Source organism: Anser brachyrhynchus (assembly GCF_964034855.1).
Source record: "Anser brachyrhynchus genome assembly, chromosome: 8".
Classification (NCBI taxonomy): Eukaryota; Metazoa; Chordata; class Aves; order Anseriformes; family Anatidae; genus Anser; species Anser brachyrhynchus.
In genome coordinates this window covers 25,442,781-25,456,634 of record NC_137702.1, presented here as the reverse complement: position 1 = coordinate 25,456,634, position 13,854 = coordinate 25,442,781, and the positions used below count along the sequence as shown (strand labels likewise).

At 35.1% G+C, this 13,854-nt stretch overlaps 1 protein-coding gene across 1 annotated transcript in view; it reads right to left on the bottom strand.

Annotated features, from left to right (window-relative positions):
* LOC308198916 (uncharacterized protein) overlaps positions 1–13,854 on the bottom strand; it is an 802,411-nt gene that overhangs the window by 161,221 nt on the left and 627,336 nt on the right. Inside the window, exon 11 of the mRNA XM_080602160.1 lies at positions 7,396–7,559. The gene's annotated coding sequence lies outside the window, so the exon portion shown is untranslated. The remainder of the gene's footprint in view (positions 1–7,395; positions 7,560–13,854) is intronic.

Sequence of the window (13,854 nt, the reverse complement as noted above, 5' to 3'; positions counted from 1 at the left end):
AACAATATTGCAATTTTCAGGTACAAGGCAATGAGAATAACAGCATGAGACCAAAAGCGTGATGCGCTTCTCTAGGGAGGAAGAAAAACATGAAATTATAGGGTTTGCCTAGATTCCTTCCACAGCGCTACTGAAATAATTGAAAACATGAGCCAGTTGTCCCACAGTCTAGGAAGAATACAGGACCCTACAGATCTCAAGCACCTGCCTTTTTAGGCAGAATTTCTTTGCTTTTCAGTGGGTTAAGACACATGCTGATACCACTCTGTCAATAAAATCAGCAGAAACCTTTCAAAAGACATTTGACAAGGGCTGACCCAATCAGCCAAACTTTCCAGTGCAATTTATAGAATCATATAGAGAATATTTAAACTTGGTGATGTAAATAAAATATTTGAGTTCAAATTCCTGACATATCCAACACATAAAGCATTTCTTTTCCTTTTTAATCTTTTTTTCCTTCAAAATAACTTGCTGGAGACTTGCTGAATGTTGTATTATTTTCCAGCTTTAGAAGTTCTGAAGCAGAGAGCAGACATAGCACTGTATGATTTATGTGATTAATTACACAACGCAAAACCAATACTTTATCTGCAGTGTCCAAATGTCACATATAACCTAAAGAGGATCTATAAAATCGAATTTTACCAATTAAAAAAGGCTGATTATAGATATTAGTAAATATTGAAATACTTCTACCTAGTTTAATCATCACTTCTTAAACCTTGTTATTGTATTGAAAATAATGAGTTATTTCTTCTTCTGTACGCACCTGCTAATCACAGAACCACAGAATGGCTTGGGTTGGTAGGGTCCTTAAAGATCATCTAACTCCAACCCCCCTGCCATAGGCAGGGATGCCACCCACTAAATAAGGTTGGCCAAGGCCCCATCCAGCCTGGTCTAATGTAAGGAAGTGGTTATAAATCAATGCTCCATCAAAAGTAAAGAAACACTTTACAGAATCTGCTTCCTCTGAATATGAACTTGCCTAATCAATTAATAGATATGGTGTGATAGATAAGGTGTAACAAGTAAAAGAACTAGTACATTTAGTGGTAAACATGGTAAACTATTCAAACATACTAGTGCGTCCTCTACATTTAAATAGCAAAAAAAAAGTACACATATTTGGGGAAAGGTGCAGAATGATATTTATACTGACAAGTAGAAAAGACTTGTCAGTCTCATGTGTTGGAAGAGAAAGAGCACAATAAAGTTTGAAATTAAAATATTTAGTGACATCATGCAGTGTAACAGAATAAAGTGAATGAGAAGGACGTAAGAAGCAAAGCTGGAGGAACTAGTGAAGCATGAAGTAGACAGAAATGTATTAAGATGTTTTCCTGAGGAATATATTGCATTTTAGCACACATATGCTGCTTTCTGTGCACTTCCACAACATAGCAAGTACAACACATCTATTGCCTCAGTACATATCAAGTGTACGGACACACACATTGGAAGATTTAACTATTTCTAAAACAAACTTTCATTTTCCTCTTGTGAATACATATACTACCTACATCAACCTTACAGCAGTGGTATTTCAGCAACAATAAATATTCTGGTATACAGAATCTGTCTGAAGAAGGTGATTTTTATTTTATTTATTTATTTTTTTGAGGTATAACTGCACCATCCTTATCAGAATAAAAGCAAAATCCCTGCTTTCCTCAACATCTCATTACAATGACACTATAGCAAAGATACCGTAGCTGGATATTAAGCCCAATTCTTAACAGCCAATACTGACTGCTCATAGACCGTTTCCTGACTTGAGTAACTCATTAACTGCAATGGATCCTACACTGATGACATTGAGATCAGAATCTCACTTCCTAGAATAAAAATAGTTATAAAAGCCATAAAATGCAATTTAAGTGGCACTAAATTGCAACCACATATCTGTTGAATTAGTAAGTGTGAAGAAAATGGAAATCTTTCCCGGATGATTTTTAGCTTCCTTTCACTGGAACAGATACTGAATATATTTTCCTCTGTTTCATGTGACTATTGTAACTACAAGCCTAGATCTGCTTCTCAATGCAAGTAGAGAACTGAAGCTAATTAATAGAAAATGGAAGAAATGTTAAGAAAGAAAATATTGTGTTAGTTTAGATATCAGTTTTACAAAAAGGATAAATCACTGTCCCATTCTCCACTGACAATAAATGCAGTCACGAGAACACGGCCAAGTATAGACAAACACGTCAGATGTGTTTTGAGATGGATCCCCTCACTTCCCAGCCCTGTATTCACTGATTACTTGTTCCCACTCCTTTCTTTCTCTCATTATATTCAGCATTCTTTTGCATTGCGATCACTTAAATAATGCTTATTGGTCATGCTTATTATTTGTACTTTAACAGAAAGTCTCAATGATAGATAATAAATAATAAATAAACTTACACTAAATTTACATTAAATAATAAACTGACATGACCATAAAAATTATTTGGAATTTGAGTAAAAAAACAATCAGCAAAAGCCTTCCAGGAGATACGCCTATGGTCTGAACTATATTGCAATTCCTAGGCTTTTTCAAATATAATTATGATATTAATCTCTTCATTAAATGCCTTTCATTTTGTAAGAACTGGACCAGTCACTGCAACAAATTTCACAAAGAAAATCTATTTGCCCGTTCACCAGAAGACCTCCTTCTGACTGGGCTCCAGATGATCCCCTGCAATCTACTATTTTCACTTCTCTCTTTTTCTGTTTACTTTGTCACTCCTACTATCAGCTACTTTTTTTTTTTTTTTTAATCACGTTTCCCTTATTTATTTTACCACTTTACCTCCTTATTTATAACCAGCTTCTGCCTCTAGTAAAGGCCACTAGAAACCCTCTCACTGTCAGACAGATTAGGAAACTCTTTTCCAAAAATTCACGCCCATGAACTTCTCTCCACCTGCCTGACATGAAACACACCTAAGGGAATGTACTTACCTTATCTCACTGTCTCACAGTGGGGCTTCTGGATTTCACCTGGAACTCTCATAGGAAAACATGAAAACAGGTTTGAGGGAGATATGAATCTTTCCTGTCATGCATTTCCCCTTAGCTGAGCCTAGGTCTCTTCTTGGTTCCTAACCAGAACCTTTTACCCTCCAGCCGTGCCCAAGGTGTGCAGTCAGTGCATGTACCCAGAATCTAGAAATAAGGAGTTTGAATGTAACAACTGCAGTTCCTTTCCCAAAGGGACTCACTGCAGTGACTAAACACAGATTTTAAAAATTAAAAGGAAAAATAGAGATGCTCTTTGTCCTGGCTGTAAGCCTCTGATTTCTGTAGGCATTTCTCAAGGGTTAGAGCACTCATGATCAAGGATAATTTTAAATTAACTGAACCAAAGTTGGGAAAAACAGTCACAGGTTAGCCATCTGAGCTGATGTTTACTTTCTCAGATCTCAACCTTGCTATACATCAGGAAAAAAAAAAGATGACAGTGGATTTTCATGACTTTATAAATGTAGGTTTGGTCTCAAGTGCCTAACACCTCATTGGCAACACAGTGCATTATCACTTAGTGCCTGTGCATAGTGATTGGAAAAGACTAGCATTTTCTCTCACTTCACAGGAACATAAAGTGCTATTTCAGATGAGGGTCAGTGGGCAAGCCTGAAAAGGCAGAAAGGTGACTCAGCAGCAAGAAAAATAAATGACAGCAGGAAGCAAAAGAAAGTAGCTTGCCTCAGCCACTGATGTTGCTTATTCTTCTTCCTCTGCTGTGCCTTTTTTCTTTTTCTTTTCTAACATATTACCTTCTGCTGTTTCACTAATATCACAACTATCCTTTTCCCCCACAAATAAATTGCAGATCATCTGAGGATGGGAAAGGCTAACATTAAATCTCATGTTTCACTTGCATTTTGCAGGAAAGGTTTGAAAACCTTTGTCTTTCATGGCCCATTGCATTTAAAAGAGGGGTGCAGTTGACAAGGATCAGTGTTTGTGTTTCTTGCAAATATTGTTAAGGCTGGGGATAGAGGTAAAATTCAGCAAAATAAAGGTGGAAAAAAACCAAACATCTTGCTCTAAATTAGTAATGGAGCTATAGTAAAAACTGGTCAGTGACTCATGCTTACTTTCAGGTTAAGCTTTAGAAAAGACTAGTTAAGATGCTCCAGTTAACTCACAGTTAACTGCTGGATCCTGACAATTCAGCATTTCTGTCTTGATCATGGAAGGAAAAAGGCTTGGATAATGGTTGGTTTTCTTACAGGAGCATATCATCCAAATATGGGTAAGTGATTCAGGTCTTGGTATTTATGTTACCCTCTGAAAAAGGTTGAGTCAAAAGAACTATGATCAAATGTACTAACACAAGAGCTTATCTTAACACAGTCTCTATGTTTGATTTTGGTCTGGCTGTGTGTTGCCCACCTACAATTAATGGCAAAAGACAGGAAAAGCAGCTCAGGAAGAAGAAAGACCAGAAGCATGAAGAGGATTCGTAATCCTGGGTAGTACACAGGCTGCTAAAAAATGAGGAAGGCTTCATCTGGTTCAACTTTGGTTACTATTAGTAACATTACCCTTGGTTTCAGAAAAGGGTAAAAACTGATGAAGACTAAGGTTATAGTTTGGAAAAAGGAGAGATGAAGAACTTCCCTTATTGCTGAAGCCTGGGATGAGAGCTGGTAGTGGCAGATCTACTTATCTCTGAACTCTGGTGCCAAAATGAGTTCCCTGAGTGTGGATCAGTCCAGGTTTGGATTAGGAAAGGAAAACTGGAGAACCAAATCTAGTGGAAGTTCTGACAAGAAAGACCTTTCTGTGGTCCCTGAACATGGCACAATCCATCTAAACAAAGTATAATATGCCTTACTTTATTTCTAAGTGTACTAAACATGCGTGTCTATCCAGAGGAACAATCACTAATACCTGTAAACAACACAAAACGATGCATTATTCATTGTGATAACATTTATAACTCTGAACCACGCTGATGGAATTGCCAAAGTAAGCAGATTTTATTCTTCTTCCATGTTCATATAGGCCTGATTTCCTTAGATGCTGACATTTTATAAATGTCATAGTTTATGAGGAAATAATAAAAATCCAGATAACGTGGCACAACACTGTGACCTTTAGCTGAAGGATTGATATAAGTTCTTGGGTAAGCTCAGTAAAGAAATTCAGAGGTGAAAACTCAGGTTCTAGTAAGCAATTGTGGACTTCAAAGGTCACAGATTTAGCATCAATTCTGTCTATGAGTTAGAGCTAGTAACACTTTCCATTTTTTAATACCTGTTGTTTTTGATTTGTAAATAGTTTTAATTTAAAACTTGTATATTTTTGTTATTTCGAACTGAATTTGTTTTCAGTGACTAGACTAATCAAAACATAAGGAGTCTCCACTATTAATGTTATTGCTTGGGATATAGATCCCAGAGTATCTGCAATTTTATTAACTTATAATAAGTCTTTTTTCACATATACCAAAGAAATCCCAGTATTTCTTAGAAAAATGTGTATAGCCTACCATAAAATTATGATACTGTACTTTACAGATGCTTTTTATAAAATATGAACAAAAAAATCCTGACTACCTCTCTGTTTAATATGACAATCATGTAATAACACAAGCTGTGAAGGCAAAATATGCTAATCCAAGAGTATTTAGAATTTCAGCTGAAGTCATGTCAATGTTGTGTAAAGCTTTTCTGATTTTCTGCTCTATCCACAAGCACACACAGAAACATCTCAATAGCAGATTACATGGCGGTCTAATAGTATTTTTATTGTGTTGGTCAATTAATGTGTTCTCTAAATATTGCAAGCAAATAACAGCTGCATTACCATAACTGTCAGTGAGCTACAGTAGAATCATTCAGGAACAACATTTGTTACAGAATATCACAAAACCACCAAACTTGCAGCTTCTTGAGAGATGTACAAAGAAATCTGTTAATGCCTGAACTGCAGAAAGAAATTCCCCTAAAATTTATAACTGTTCTAAAAGTTCTTCTTTGAAGTCATTCTCCATACTAATTTTATAGACATCAGTTTGTTTCAGATCATGTTTTCAAACTTGTTAAATCCTGTTTTTTTTTTTAATTACTTTTATTTTGTAAAAAGCCCCTGTTTGAGATTAAATTTTACATGTCCCTGTTGAGCATATTGCAGCAAAATGAAATATCATTATATCTCAGTCCTCAACTACCTACATATATTATGTATTTTAGAATAAAAGACTCATTGCAAACAGAGTAGATAAAAACACGGATTTCCCTGTTAATTGTGTCCAGATATAACTTTGGCTCTTCCTTAAATCTTGAAAAAGAATTTTGCTGTTACAGACTTACCTACTTTTAGATCAAATACACCCAAAGCTATAACTATGATTTTGCAATAAACATTGTGGTTACTGAAAAATTATGAGCACCTTGTAAATGTGCGTTTTGTTAAATTTAACATGCAACAATGAAGAAAGAGATATTTCAGTCTCTAGAGTTTGCAGTGATGTTCATAATCATCATTAATACCCTTCAAGCAAAAATCTGTTAAAAAAATAATCTTACTGTAATACCAAAGAGTATTTTGAATACACTCTGCATACTTAACACCAATTTGTATCTTCATTTATTCTACAATAGTATTTTGCACTTATGTAGCACCTTCTACAAAAACAAATTTTAGATCTTGCATACACTGCTTAAGTCAAGTTCATAAACTGTTACTAAATATAACAATTGCTGGGTATTAGAAAGAAGACATCAGATTTCATATGTTGAGCATCATGTGGAAAATATTAATTATAAGTTATTAGGAACCTAATCTGTGGGTCGTTTAGGAAAGGTTAGTTGAAACCATTTTAAAGAGGAAATGGAAAGAATATGAATGTCTCTCCCCTTCCCTCTTCCATCATTAAGCACTCATTATGAGTCATGATTAAGTAAAACATTTGAAATCCTGCATCTGGTTTATCACTTAGTCTGTGCAGCAGAAGGTTAAAGACTGTTCTGCCTTCTATTGAGCCATCTAATGAGATACTCTGATGAAGATTATGTGCAACAGAAATCTTGTTCTTGAAAAATTTTGATTGAATTTTTCTCTGTGTGTGGATTTCTTTTTCTCAATAGAGAAAACTATGAATCTCTTTAGAAACCCAAATGTCCTTAAATGAAATTAGCACTGTAAGGTGCTGGGGTCAGGAATGTGAAATTCTTTTCAAGATTCACTAGTAAGAGAACCAGCTCAAGATCATTGCTTCAAGAATGAGGGAAAAAATACCTTTTTCTCATTCTTGAGGAAATCTTGCTTTGCAAAGTTTTGCTGCAGCAGCAGAACAACACTCTGGAGCAGGATCAATGAAGTATGAGTTTTGTGAGTGGGCCATTGAGAATTTTAAGGTGGGGAGATGGATATCTAATAAAACTGTACCTTACTAGGGCTTCTGATTCTGTTTCAGGAGGCTGTGGATGTTAGCGAAGATCGCTGTCTATCTTCTCACTGATCCCTTAAAAAAAGATGATGCTATGGCAGACCTTCTGGCAGGGCATAGACAGTGAAGGAGTTGATTAAATGGCCCAGGTTTTATCCCATACCTGTAAATAGAGAGGACAGAATTTCAGAAATACATAAATGTAAAAATAGGCAGAGCTCAGCCTAGACAGCTATAAATGATCTCATAACAGACCACATCTTGTCATGGTTCAATCCATGCTTGTAATACACTGGGGCCAGGGGAGGAGGAATAGGAAAGGAGAAGGTGTGGAGTGGAGGAAAAGTCAGAAGTGCAGCATGAAAGAGCAGTTGCAATGTCTTAGTTGCATTCTGTAGTGATACTACATGGGGATGTCCCATATAAACAGAGAAGAGCTGGCACAACAAATGAGCACAAAAGCCTGGTGTCAGTATTACTACCTTGCTCATTCTAACGCTCTAGGCAACAGCCTAAGGATGACTCTGCTGACTGCTCCTGTTCACTTCAAATCCTGAAATGGACTTCTCTCTGCCAGGTGACAGGCATTCTTTACACACAGAAAATCAAGCACTTGTAGAGAATTATCTTTAAGAATCTAGAAATTACCAGTCAGTTTAGAACTTACTAAGGTACTTGGAGACTGCAAAACATAAATTGATTGCCAAAGATAGATCAGAAAGGTAGCCAAAGTCCTAACTTCTCTAGGGTTTAGACTGTTCAAAGTATATAAAAGTAACTTAATTTCTTTCCTGAGTGTATTTTGTGTTCTACTGAAAACAGTTTCCCCAGAAATAGTGAAAAACAGCTGCACAAACTAGAGTTCAATTTTTTTATATACATATTATTTTCTAGTATTACTGTATGCATATTATATATATATATCAAACTTTTAGGCTTGAAAAGTAACTTCACAAAGTGGAATTTATTAACTATATGGTACAGAAGAAATTAAATCCTTCAACTAATCACTCAAGACAGAAGTATGGTTTAGTCCCTATTACATATTTTACAATGTTTTATTTTATTTTTTATTTTTTCCCACCTAATTTATATTAATTAAGTTATCTGGAAAACAAAATAAAATAACAAGAAATAAGATTTCTGATCTCAAAGTAACACAAAAATCCTGAAAGCACAGGAGGCTAATGGTACCCCATTACATGCTTCAGGTGAAGTGTTCGCTTCTTTATCCACAACAACCTAGAAACAGAGGATGCTAACACTTCCAGGAGGGGTAACTGCGTGAAAATGAAGCAAAAATATCCATGTATATCCTTTGTTTGTATGAGTACCTGATAGAAAGATCATTCAAATCATGTTTCTCCCTAGTACATTTCCATCTGCCCATCTCAATTTCTTCATATGCCTGCCTAGCACTTCTCGTAGGAATAAGAGTTGCTCTTTCATTTGGCTACTGTTCTATACTTCGGGAATGTTCTCCATTCTGCTTGAGCTGCCTTTGATTTTTTTAAGCTTTACTATTATACTACGTACAAAAATCTTGAAATCACATTACTTCACTCAAATGAATAACCAGAACCCTTTGAAAGATGTCTTCCAAAAGTTCACTCTGGTATTCCCATGCATCCATCACAAATCAGTGCTTGCTGGGTAGAAGATATAACAAGCTGCGTTAGTAGAGTTGACAGAAAGAACACATACATATGAGATGCATATTGCCCTACATGCTTCCAAAAAGAGTGGTTTAGATAGAGACTGCTCTGTTCTTTACTACCAACAAGTAGTTAATGCTGGACTACTTCCACAACTTCTCAGCGACTGTTGATCTTAGTTTTGTTTTTTAGTTGACAGCTTATGGAGCACACAATTCAAATTAAGACATAATATTCTTACAGTTTAATGTTTAGCAAGTACCAGTAGGCTATTAGACTGTGCATTTATCTAGCTTATGACTTCACAATGCCAAGTGCTGAATTGGATTCATACCTTTAGTGGATAAGGAAGATGGTCAAAAAGGAGAGAAGGGCTGCAGTTGCATTTCCATTTCAGCTACCTGGGAGTCACAACAAAGGTGGGTTTTGCAATTCCTGGAAAAGCAGTACTTAATTCTTCATCCCACTTGCATGACATATGTCATTTATCTTGCTCTCCATCCTTTTCCTTTGTCCAGTTTCATAGTGGACTAATAACCTCAGCCTGTTATTTATCAGATCCTTACTCATCTGGTAACTCCTCCAAGAGGAAGTACAGGGTTAACTTCAATATTGCAATGTCCCGAAGGACAAAGGTATTGTAGATGTGAAAAATGAATATCTTGTTCATATGGTATCAAGTGAACATAAGCGGGCAGGAAAGAAGAAGTGTGGGTGTGCTACTAATGAGAAAAGCAGTCCTGCTTATTGAGAAGGACTTAGAAATGAAGAAGAGTGGAACTTAATTAAACCACTTTGTTTTGAAGGGAAAACATTTGTAGTGGTCTGACATTCAGGCCTAACCATTTTCACTGCCTTGTGTCCTGATTAGACTCTTTCTTCAAGATGTTGCAGAAAGGCAAAACTAGCCATTTCTTTTCACAAATTACTCTTTTATGTAATACCTATTTTCATGCAATTTGCTACGGAAAGATAGGTATTTTCTAATATGGTGAGACCTATAACTGCTTTGACCCCCCATTTTACCCACAAAACTATCCTGAGAAAATAGATTCATAACATTCAAAGCCAAGTGAGATTCATATTTCACAAGTCCACAGAGACATTTGGGAGGAAGTGTAAAGTACTATTTACATGAAGAAGTCCATACTGCTAGTCTTCCTAGCTGAATTAAGTATTACTTTTGAAGGCGGTTAGCCCTTCCAGCCATCTCAGACACGAATTCAATTGGAAAGCAAGATAACAAAGATCTCTTTCTACAGGTTATGAGTGATTTGTTCCACAATATGCCATATTGTGACAAAACCTATAAAAGAGGAGAAAATTCTCAGTTATCAAGGTAGCACCTGTGATCTGAATAGCAGTTAGTTACTCCACAGAGAATAACTCATCAGTTACATCTTAGGTAACAAAAGTAAATTGAGAATGGCTTTGATGAGGTCCAGAATATGGGAACCTGGGAGGAAAGCTGCCCTCTATTTTCTTCTATCATTTCAAAAGGGTGACAAGTTGCTGTGGCCACTTGGCCACTCATGTCAATAATAATGAGAGGACCCATCACCTATGAAAACAAGAATCTTATTTTTCCATAGAATACAAGACAGGTTTTCAGTTAGCTCCAGGAATTATAATTTAATGTCATTTATGTTTTTATCTACATAGTTTAGGCTACTTTATTTTATTATACACAAAAAAACATATCAGAGGCTTGACAATGTTTGCATTGAGCAGACAGTCATGCATCTCTTTCTAGACAGCTTAATGAGTAATTTTATGAAGGAAAGAGCTCATTTAGGAATTATGTCTGAGACTGTATCACAAAGTCTTGTCTATACGAGTACATTAAAGGTGATAAAATATTTAAAATTACTTTAATGACTCTATCCTTATCTCTAAAAGAAAAGCAAGGGGGGCAATTCATGCCATTAGTGTTTAATGGAAAAGGTTTATGTGCTGATATATACTGTTTTGTTAACCTTCTTCTAGTTAATTCATTATGTATTATTGAAAAGCCTCTGACAAGATGCAATAAGTGAATTTCTCCTGTAAGTGAGGCAAAATAATTAACAGATTAGAGGTGCCCCAGGTGTCTGCTATGGCCAACATTAACCATGCTTCTCTATGTCCTCTGCTATATTTTCAAGATCATTTGTAGTCCCTTTCTTTTACAAAAGAAGGAATTTCTTCTCAAGTATCCTCAAAAGTCTTACACCTTTCCTTCCCTGAAATAGCCCAGCCCCATCTTCTTCAAGATCTCAATGCTAATCACAAAAGTTATTTTTAAGTTAGTTCATCTGCTAACAGAAGTTGAGTAAATGAATAAAAGTAGACCAAACAACTGAAAGAACATTTGACTACATTTATTGCCATTAGAGGCTCTCACTATTCCTCTCATTGGCATTATCAGACACCTTGAAGACCATCGTTCTGTATTTCTTGATTTTCATAGCCTTTTCCTTATCCTGTGCAAAAATTTCAGATAAAATAGAGGGCAATTTGATTTCAGTGAGACTTTTTTTTCCCTATCAACTTTGGTGAAAGAGCGAGATTTTTTTCGTTATCTTGAGTGGGAGTGATTTTATTAATAAGAGGGGTTTTACCAAAACCATTTCTGCCAAATTCACCTATATTTTAACTAAGAAATACAGGCAGAAACCCGATTCTTTTTGTCCCATCTGGCCCATTCTTTTTCAGCAATATCACTTCTGGTATCAAAAGAAATACTTTTTTTTTTTTTTTTTTTAAACGTTTATTCCTTATTTCTATTCAGTTTCACTTGTGAACCATGGTAAACTGGATTTTTGAAACAAACATTATTGTATTTCCTTCTGTCAATATGAATTACTATTGAATTTTTCTAGTAGTATTAGAAACCATGTGGTAGAAACTTAATGGTAATGAAAGACTTATTTTTCACACAAGAATGAAGCATGCTATATCATTAAAGCACAAGACTGAGAATTAAATGATCTGGGTCATCAAGCAGCTGTGGGTAAGTCATTTAGAACAGTCTTTCCTAACTTTTGTTAAATCAGACAATCAATTTAGATTTCATATATTCAACTTCCATGATAATTAGGTCACTCATCTGAAATGCCCATATCACATGTACTTTACAAGATGAGTGTTAAAGTTTCTGTGATTCTTTTTCTACCCATCTAAGATTAAATATGTTTTGGTTCTTTCACAAAGGTATATAATAAGGCTTATGTAATTAATTTAATGTACCACTATTTCTATATAATTAAGCTCTTAAAGATGAAAGCTGCTAATGAAACACTGTTGTTTAGAAGCTGGTGCTCAGAAATGTGCAACTGATGTTAGAAATTGCAAATAAGCCTAATGAGATCACGACATATGTCTTTCACTTTCTCATTGGATATAAACCACTTGGATTGGAAAAGTAAAGGGTACAGTTGTTTCTTCTTTTATGGATATAAGCAAAAAGCACATGGAAAGAAACTGTCCGTCCTGTTGCTGCAAATTCTGACACTGAATGGCTGATAAAATCCTTCTAGTAATTTTGATTCTCTCTGAAAGAAGGCTTTAAAGGTTTAGAAAGATTAGAGAAGAGACTGATTTAGAGTTTAACATTATCCTCTGACCCACTACATTAAATGACTAACATATTTAAAGATTAGAGGGCATGTCGAGACAGGATTTGGAAAGGTTATATCTGAATGATGCAGCATTTTTAATTGCTGACTGTTAGAGACAGGTTCTATCAGAAAGACCCTTCTGTATTTTATACTGCTTGTCTCCAACAAATGCTTAGTTATACAGAAAAGGTACATTTTCTGCCAATTTGCTAAGGAGTCACGTGGCTTCTTTATCCAATTTGTGACATTTTAAAATTAGCTAGAAATAGCTGCCATCATAAAAAATGTTTTTGTAAGTTTTAAATTCAGAGCTAAATAATAAAGTTCCCCCTTTTACTTATAGTACTTTTCACTTAGCAAACAAATAAAGGCTTTATCCATGCCCTACAGATCAACCTGGTCTCAAGAACATTGTGCTTATGAGAAATCACTGTAATTGTGTTTGCTTATTACAAGTCTTATTAATTCAAAAAAGTGAAGAATATCAAAGATGATCTTGCTTTGCTGCACCAAAACACCAAAGAAGCCATCCCTCAATTTTGTTATTAAAGAAGGAATTGAAAAATGTTAGGTTTAGAAAACAAATGCAAAAATTTGAATCTGCTGTTTTTTAGAGTAGAAATACTTTTTGAATGCTAACCAGTGCCTAACTTACCAGGACATTAAAAGCTAACATGGCCCTCCCTATTTCCTAATACACCAGAGTTTCGAAAACAGCACTTTAAAAATCAAGTCCCTCTGTGTGAACTGTATTTCTTCTCTATTTGGAAAAAAAAAAAAAAAAAAAAAAGCGCAGCCCACAAAACAATAAGAAAACACCAATCCAACCTGCTAAGAAACCTATTCATTTATATAAAAAGATTCTCAACAGGTAAAAGCTTTGTGATGTATTTAGTACATCATGAAGGGACATGTATATAGTGTTAATTGTTTATGGCAATGCAAATGGTTCTGCTGTTTAATTCCACAGAAAATTCGCTATGACTATTAGATTACCTAATCTAAAACTATGCTCAATAAAGTCAGGTTTTACAATTTTATTCTAGTGTACTTTAAATTTGGTCAATGTAAAATCTGTAAAATAAGGTCACCTCATTAGTTATATTTCAATATAATTAATTCAAATATCATGTACAATTATATACTATATAAGTGAAGCAGTACTATTTTCCCTGGCAAATAAATACCTTCTGGCTGAGGTAGG